This window comes from Rutidosis leptorrhynchoides, chromosome 4 (genome assembly GCF_046630445.1).
Source record: "Rutidosis leptorrhynchoides isolate AG116_Rl617_1_P2 chromosome 4, CSIRO_AGI_Rlap_v1, whole genome shotgun sequence".
Taxonomy (NCBI): Eukaryota; Viridiplantae; Streptophyta; class Magnoliopsida; order Asterales; family Asteraceae; genus Rutidosis; species Rutidosis leptorrhynchoides.
In genome coordinates this window covers 111,163,770-111,171,459 of record NC_092336.1, presented here as the reverse complement: position 1 = coordinate 111,171,459, position 7,690 = coordinate 111,163,770, and positions in this window count along the sequence as shown.

Genomic DNA, 7,690 nt, shown 5'->3' with positions numbered 1-7,690 from the left:
CTCTAAATAGCCACGTACGACGTGTGAACATTCGAAGGTTGTTCAGTTCCTGCAAGATGGCTCGTATCTCGTACGCTTTCATGACCGTCACTTATCTCTTTCGTTCTTCACCACTGCTCGACGATCTGACAACATTTCTGGATTTAGTACCCTAACACTCTTAGGCATTGGGGAAGTCAGGAGGACATCTCCTTTCACAAGGTCAGAGTGCCTTCTACTGATGCTCAACCATACCCAAAGACTTGGGAGTCACCTCAAGACATATCGTACTACTACTTGCTACACATACAACTCGAAGCGAGACCCAGATTGAATTTCTAGAAAGGAACCTAACGATGTTACCTGAACCTGAACATTTTGAAGAAATTTCAGGACATTTAGGCATTGGTGCATGACCTACGGAACTTACGCACCCACACCGAGAAACCGTGAGATTAATTATGTAGATTTTGTTTTGAGATAGCATAGATAAAGCACCGTTGGATGAAATTGAGTAGAACTGAAAGTGATCACGTTACATTGACCATATGGAGTGATATTGGAATGAACGTACGATTTAGTACAATATAATGACGCCAGGCCAGCGTAATTATATTGAAGTGAATTATGCAGAAGTCCCAATGTTACTACATAAGGAATATGAAGCGATTCAAAGGAAATTTTGGTAGGAACCACTTGAGTATACGCATTATGGTCTGATAAAGGCAGGAATAACCACTTAGTCTAGATACTGTACGAGAAGGGCCTGGACTGTAGAATTAATAACCCGAAAATTTGTTATAGATATAGACACCCTGGATACTTAAGGAAAAAGTTCTCAAATAGGAAAAAAAAAACTTTGGACTCACATACGATAGAGCAATCGTTATCTCATCTATGGAGACTCGCAAGGATCCTGATTTTAGTTAGGGTACGTTTCTTCACAACGATTTATCGTCTCGGAATTGTTTAATACTAGAGTGATAGAAACCTTATATCTAAGAATCCTAGTGTGATGACTAATAAGCGATTAACAATCATGAGAGTTAAGTATTCTATAAGACAAGCTAATGGTAAGTTGGCAGAGATAAAGGAGTAATTTAAGATAGTACCTTAAAAATTAACAGGTGGGTCATTTGGAGATGACCTCATGCCAACAAAACTTGGAAGTTTTATAGTAGTAGTTGGAAAGGATTAGTTACCTGCGCACAAGCAGATGTTATTTGAGAAGGTTGATAAAAATTTTCCCGGCAGTATAATAAGATTTGGTTGGAATGGACCTTAAAATTAACCTAATACTCATCGAGTTAGAAAACTTTGAGGAAATAGTTGGAACGGACTGACTTTCAAGGACGAAAGTGAAAGTTATTTATAGTAAGAAGATTATTCGTATACCTCGCGAGAATGGTGAGCCAAAAGCCATCCAGATTACTTCAACAACCCGAGATCCCACAATGGAAATGGGAAGGGATGACGATGGATTTCATTATGAAACTACCGAAAACAGTCAGCAGTTATGACACTATCGGGGTTATCGTTGATCGCCTCACCAAATCTGCTCACTTTCTAGCCATGAAAGAAACCGATACAATGGACAACGATACATAAAGGAAATTGTATCCCGTCACTTCAGCAATTCAAATACTATACTACCCAAGAATCGTATTTGATACTCATTCTTATGCGACACTGAATCCTAACTTATTCCGAGAGAATTCTTAATCAATGATAATCACACCATCACCCTTCTTACTTTGATATTAGTCATACCAGTTCGGAATTTCCAAAATCAATGGGTAGTTAATCCCCGTCCTCATACTCTCCCTTTCGTTTCTCACTTATAAGCAACAACTTTATACTTAAGCATTTTTGGTCGAAGGACTTATGCCCTACTAATAGTCATCAACCACATTAAAATTCAACAGTTTTCATTACCTCGTAACATTTTTGCTCAAATATCACCCGAGATTTTCAAAAGTCTTTTACTCGATTCTCATCAATCTTTTTTCAACTTGTAACCTCTGAAATATGAAAATTTTGTTTGCCAAAATTTTACTTATACTATTTTACTGTGCGATCCTCTCAAAACTTAATAAAAATAAATTTATTTTATTTGCCATTCGTGCAAATTTTTAAAATCGTATGCGTTATATAAAATAAAGTAAATAATTACTTCTTTTTAACAAATACATATGAAATTTTACTTTCACTTTTACAAATCAAATCTTTTATTCAAAGGATATTTTACCTTGAATGGTACGTTTTGTACATAACCCTAGTTTGCTAAGAACTTAATTTCTTTTCTTACATCGTCACCTTAAATGAATTCTATAAAATTTTCGTTGCTTGTCAATATAAAATTTTTCGTTGCTTATTCGTATCCAAGTCATCATGAAGACAGACAACTGTCGAAACTAAGAGATTCATGTGTGTGTATGTGATGAAGGCACTTACTATCACGTCATGCAGAGCCTTCGGGCATCCACAAACACTTAAACCATTCAAAATTACTGCGTTACCCCAGGGATCTTATTCTTCACATCTGTCGGAGTGATGCTCTATCTTACATAACTCAAAGTCCTAACCTATTCCAAGGAAATTCTCATCTAGTGATATTAACATCATTAGTATTCCGACTTTAATATTAGCCATAACCTGTGTGGCATTCTGCAAAGTTAAGAAGCGATTAACCTCTCATCCTCATGCTCTATCCTTCATACCTCACTTTTTAGCAACGGCTTCGCACGTAAACATTTTTGGGCCAAAGACTTAAGTTCGGATAATCATCAAAACTACATTTAATTCATTAGTTTTCATTACCTAGTAACATGTCAACCGATGATTCAAAGATTTTTCACTCGACCTTTTTCAACTCGTAACCTCTAAAATACGAAAAACTATGTTTATCAAAATTTTTACACATTGCTTATTGTGTGCGGTCCTCACGAGATTTATGGACAAATGAAAGTGCTAAAAACTTTTCTATCACTTACGCGATTTATAAAATCATATATGTATAAATTTACCCTTACTTATTTTGGGTTAGTACATACTAAGTTATACCTTCAAGAAGATTAAAAATCGCTCCTTTATTGAGTTGTTTTAAGTCAAATAATTTTGTGCAAATGGTACTCGTTATACATACTTCTAAATTTACCAAGAACTTCGTTCCATTTATGTTGTCGCATCAAACGTTTAAAGGTTTTTCAAAACTTCCTCGATTGATTTTATTAAAGGTTTCCGTATTAGACTACACCATGTAGGGATCACACTTCTTCTCTCCCTCCGTTAGGGATGAAGCTTACTATTAAAATCCTTGTTAAAAACGCTTGAGCCACTTTAGGTGGCAGATTTATAAAAAAAAATTTGTTAGGAAGTCTTTGTACTCGAAAAATGTTCCTTTTAAGGTTAAACATGGCAAAATCGGGCCGATAAATCAGTTTTCTGAGGTACACTCAATGGTCACCCCATTGTAGGAAGGGCACTAGGTGGGTTTCTATTCTCAATATTTCACGGCTAATCGCAACATCCTCGTAAAAATCATCTCTATGAATTAGTAGGTTGAGGTACAAGGAATCGTTTTGAGATTCTTTTCACTTAGAGTAAACCGTTCTTTACGACCAAGGGTCCACGTATCTTCTTGTCCGCGCATCTCCTTAAGTATAAGGATAAATTCAGAACAAACCGCTCGAAGAGTTCACCCTGGTTCAAAGATCACACCTTTCGTGCGATTCTCTTTCAGAAATGTAAAGTAACATACTTTAGGAAACTATGAATCTTGTTATCCTCTTAGAAGGGACTGCTTAAAACATCTGTAATACGGATATGGTTACTCTACACATTGCTTTCTTCGTTGGTTGCAACTATATGTTGTTCTAGTTAATGTTAACCCTAACTTCAACATGTAACTGAAAGGATAAAGTTACATTATGGAACTGTTCCATCTAAGGATAAGTTCACCTGTAGTATGGTAAACTGGGTGATATCCTTCATTGTTCGTTCAGACCGTCCTGAAGGCACTATAGATAATTATGGCTTGCATTGCATATAAGTCCGATTATTCACTTTCAGCAAAAGTTACAATTCATATAGTTAAATGAAACGTTCTTAAATATCGAGTTCTTTATGCCTATGGTCTCTTTCCGAAATCAAGGGGTTAGTAAAATCTGTGGCTAACACTATCCAGACATCAAATCGCATGGTTATGATCACCATGTTTTCCATCCTACCTATCAGCTTTGTATTGCGACATAAGCGCTCAATGTTTTAGATGAGTTTAGTAACATTCATGATGTATTTCATGCATCCAGCTTACTAAAGATGCCTGTAAGGCTAAAAACATCATCTTTTCTTTTATGGATATATTCAGACAACATACTCATGTTAACCAGAAACGAAATCAATTTATTGATCTCCTAAGAGACTTAATTAATAGCATATACCTATTCTTACTTTTATACGCCAGAGTACCTTTCAAGGTAAATAGCTCACTTTTTAGCCCACGAATCTTTCGGAACTTTGATACGCTACTTCTTATTTAAATAGGTACCATTTTTTTTTGTCACTCCTCAAATTTCGGGACGAAATTTCCATTAACAGGTGGGTAATGTAACGACCCGGCTTTTTCGACTTGCTTTTGTGCCTTGTGTTTTTGCGAAACTGCGTATTTGTGCGTACTGTGTTACTTTATACTCTGTAAACTTGATTTACGTGGTTTACTTTCATTTATATGTTAAAACGTGCCTTAGAGTACGTAGGATACATAACTTGATCATTGAAAGCCTTTATAACCGTTAGTGTTATTTGACGTTTCGAATAAACCGCGAACTTGCGCGCACGTTTAACTTTTTTCATAATCGGAATATTATGACTGCGAAATATTAATTATTATTTTACAATAATAATTACCTGGGTTTTTGGATGCTTAATTACGCGTAGTAATTTAATTATGCACAATAGTTAGTCTTGTTGGACTTTCTACCTTGTTGGGCTCAAGCCCACCCTACTCTAGCTAGTGACCCAATTAAGTAGCCCTTGTCCATGTCATCAATCCTTGTCAAATTCCTTGCTTATAAATACTAGCCCTTGTCCATGTCATCAATCCTTGTCAAATTCCTTGCTTATAAATACTAGCCCTTGTCCATGTCATCAATCCTTGTCAAATTCCTTGCTTATAAATACTAGCCCTTGTCTATGTCATCAATCCTTGTTAAATTCCTTGCTTATAAATACTAGCCATTTACCTCTCATTCAAATCACTTGCTCATTTGGTTTTCACACACACTTGTTCTTTCTTTCTTCCCTTTCTAGTATTGCTTGTAAGTCTTCTTTTTCTTCTTCTTTTCCTTTCATTTTCGTGGCCATCATCATCATATTATGGAGATCAAAGTTCCTTTTAGCTTTGATCTTGCTTATATCTTGTTGATTCAAGCATGAATCTTTCAAGAACATGGAAGATTCAAGCTTTCTAGCTTTGAATCTTCACCAACTTTGTAGATTCATCTTTCTTTTACTTTAATCTTGTTATTTTGTGATAAAGATTCAAACTTTTTTTTGTTATCTTCATATATCTTAAAGATCCAAGCTTTATGCTTCAAGATCTTCAAGAACACTAAAGGTTCAAGCTTTCTAGCTTTGTGACCTTATAAATTGTGTGAAAGGGATCCAAGCTCTCTAGCTTAGGGTTCCATCACCTCTTTTGACTTGGATCATGTTCATACTTGTTTGATTGATGTAAAGTTTGTAACTTTGTTTGTAAATAGGACTTGTAATTGTGTTAAGACTAAGGATATGATGTAACCTTGGTTCATCATCCATCTAAGACTCTTAAATGAGTTGTGTTACCACTTGGTCTTAACATATTGTGTATTGATGGTAGAATCTTGGTCAAAAGTGATGCTAAACCATCAACGAGTTGTACACTTGAAGCTACAGCATCAAGGATGAGAACCGTGATGAGCATCAAGCACCAAGAACCTCACCGGAGCACTTGTCCACCGATTTTCGTATCTGATCAGACCACCTGGGCTACAGGAAAGTTGATTTTCAGTTATTTCGGTTCGAGTAGATGATTTTCCGTTTATGCCTCATCTTAATCCGAGTTACGGTTTAGGATTTATGGCCCTCCGAGAGTCACTACACCCTATTAACGTTGTGCTGAAATTTCTGACCTACTCGCACTTAAACCGTCACCACAGTCAAACGAAGATGAGTTAGGTTCTGAAAATTGGTCAACGGTTAGGGGACTCACATACGGAGCCATAGCCACTGACTATGCATCTTTTCGATTTACGTAGAGATCGCAGCAGCTGACCGAAATCAGCCTATTGTTTCGATCTCTATTCTTGTCGAACTTACTTAGCTTTTATGATGATGAATGATGATGATGATGACACTTAAACTTATTTTATGCACTATTAGAATTTATAAAAACAACCTACTGACCTAGTAACCCTTGATTTAGGTTGACGACCTTTCGGACCGACTTACTACTTGCGTACTTTCATTACCGACTTTACCGCTTTTATCACTGTGATTTATAGCATCCCTTTTTACCACTTTTACTATTTTTGGGACTGAGAATACATGCGCTTTTTACGTTTTACGTGTTAGGCACGAGTACTTAAACTTTATATGTGTGTGGGTTATATAACGGCATAAACATTCCCTTTAGCACGGTAACGTTTAGTCATTGGTCTTTGAACCGGTGAACGCGAATCTTAGATATGGATCCATAGGGTTTGACATCCCCACTCGGGCTAGTCGCGCTAGCATTTAACGGGTGTTTAATACTTCGTGAACATACGCACTCGCCAAGTGTACTTTCAGGGGGTTATAAACGTTAAGTCTAGTTACCGGGTGCCCACGGTTATACATATACTTTATCATACTGATTTGAATTACTGATTTGAAACGCTTGTTTAAAGCACTGAAATCTCGTGGCCTATATTACATTACTGATTACAAAAAAACTATAGCTCACCAACATTCGTGTTGACTTTTAAGCGTGTATTTCTCAGGTGCTTAGACGTTATTGCTTCCGCTGTTAGACTTGCTGTCTTGGTGTTATAAACTTGCTGTTACAGACTTGCTGTGTTAGACTTCCGCTGCATTACTTAGAGATGTCTCAAGCATGGAACTTTTACTTTGCATTCTCAACTTATGTTATTTTCAAAACAATAGCTTTGTAATGACCTTAGTATCATGTACTCCTGTTAATGTTCCTATTCAACTTTTGTAAAACGCTATCTTTTCATGAATGCAAATCGGTTTTCCAACAGCATATAGTGTTTGACCATGTAATGATCATGTTGTTGATGATCCGTACACGATGGTTTTGTACGGGGCGTCACATTTTCTCCGCTGGCAAACTTTCTCTACGTCGACCATATTGATGGTTAAGTCAGCGCTTTTTGTTTTATCAACTTTTTGCCATGCGAAAGTTTTAGCCTTTGAACCTTCCTCCGCAGTTTTTCTCTTATCCTTCTTAGGTGGTTTCAGGTGATCCAACTTGCCTGCACGCAGTGCTTCGAGCACTCGTTCCATTAAGTTTTTACACCGATTAGTGTCATGACCATAGTCGTCATGGAATTCACAATACTTTGTTTTATCCCGCTTACCAAATTTTGTAAGCGGAGTTGGGACCGCAAAGGTCGCGCACACCGGTTCGGTTGCCAAAATTTCTTTTGGTGTTTTGGACAAACTTTTAAGC